We start from the raw sequence: 1,419 nt of genomic DNA, 5'->3' as shown, positions 1-1,419 counted from the left end.
CAGTTACATCTCCCTGCACGAAAGGTAAGTACGACGTTTGCTGGCGTCAGTTTGTTGGCGGCACTCTAACCTCGCACCCTATTTATTGTAACAGTACTGTTAAGAGAACTAGTTTGCATCTTTCTTGATGCAAATGAAGGTGTTTCCTACTAGCATGAATTAGAGACGAGCGAACATGTTCGCATTTGAACAAACTGGAAAGAACATCGTGCTGTTTGTGTTCGCTCGAACCCCAACATGAGATGTTCAGGTTCGAAATGTTCAAGTACTACTCGGACAGAAGTTCGTAGGTGAACAAATTTGAAGTGTATTTCAGAAAGATGTGTCATATTTGGGTGTAATTAATTTAAGGGGGCAATGGCAGATAAACAGATAACTACAATTTTAAACGTTAATGTAACTATTGTAAACCAGCGTGGGTAGTTATTTTAACTCTTAAGCAAAAAACAAATTGTATTAATTCTTCGTGATCGGATCGAATTTGAACATTACATTGTTCGGTTCGGTTCGTTGGAAGAAAAGTAAGGCTGTTCGTGTTCGTTCGAAGGTTTTTAGACCAAATTCATTCGAGTTCGTTCAAATTCGAACTGGCCTGATCGCTCATCTCAAGCATGAATTTGTCGCCGGATTGTCGACATACAGACAGTCGAAAGCAGGTAGTTTGTAAGGCTTTATCAAACTTAGGGGAAACAGGAAGTGTACCTAGTCCGCTTTAGACCCGCCATTTCTTGTATTTAGAGAGGTTCTACTCCTAATCATGATGCAAACCGATTATTCTTCACACTTCAAGCCTTCTTGGCCACTTGTAAAATTTGTGTTGGACTTCTGGTTCTCGAGAACGAAGCATTATACTGAGTGCGTGTGGGTAGCGCCGCACGGGAGCCGACTGGCTCCGCGCGACACGCATTTACTATAATGCTTCGTTAATGTGGATAAGAGTGTAATTAGCTTTATGGAACCGTGTCTAGCATGTGAGTACCATGAGCATGGATCATTTCAGTCGTGTTCCTATTTTCAAGGACAGTAGTATTGATGTCGCACCTTTAAGTCAGTTGTGAAGACGCATTTGAACTTAAATGTTTTACGTATCTCGAAAGTTAAGATGCTTTTTAAGGTTATAAGACCTTGCGTCCGTAGCCAACGCCATTTCTCCTTTCCTGTGTGGTCACAATGACATTCCTAGAGTAAAACAGTAACAACCATACACATGTACCACTGTTTCCTTTTTAAATACTAATTCTAGCATTTTAAAGTTCCCTGAATGGGAGAATTTTGGACAGTCACGATTAGTCGGCTGCTTCTTCTAGATGTGTTTGGGTTGCCATTTTATTGAGAATAGGCAAAAGGAAGCAGAGTAAATGTTGGGCACTGATAGATCCCTCAGAAAGACACCTGAATGCATGCAATTTTTTTTCTACA

At 40.7% G+C, this 1,419-nt stretch overlaps 1 long non-coding RNA gene across 1 annotated transcript in view; it reads left to right on the top strand.

The window, feature by feature from the left end:
• LOC113210865 (uncharacterized) overlaps nucleotides 1-1,419 on the top strand; it is a 16,136-nt gene continuing 14,717 nt past the window's right edge. Inside the window, exon 1 of the long non-coding RNA XR_008012051.1 lies at nucleotides 1-24. This is a non-coding gene — a long non-coding RNA (uncharacterized LOC113210865). The remainder of the gene's footprint in view (nucleotides 25-1,419) is intronic.

This window comes from Frankliniella occidentalis, unplaced genomic scaffold (genome assembly GCF_000697945.3).
Source record: "Frankliniella occidentalis isolate FOCC.00 unplaced genomic scaffold, Focc_3.1 Scaffold402, whole genome shotgun sequence".
NCBI lineage: Eukaryota > Metazoa > Arthropoda > Insecta > Thysanoptera > Thripidae > Frankliniella > Frankliniella occidentalis.
The sequence above is the reverse complement of the archived record's forward strand: the minus strand, read 5'-3'. Positions and strand labels throughout refer to the sequence as shown.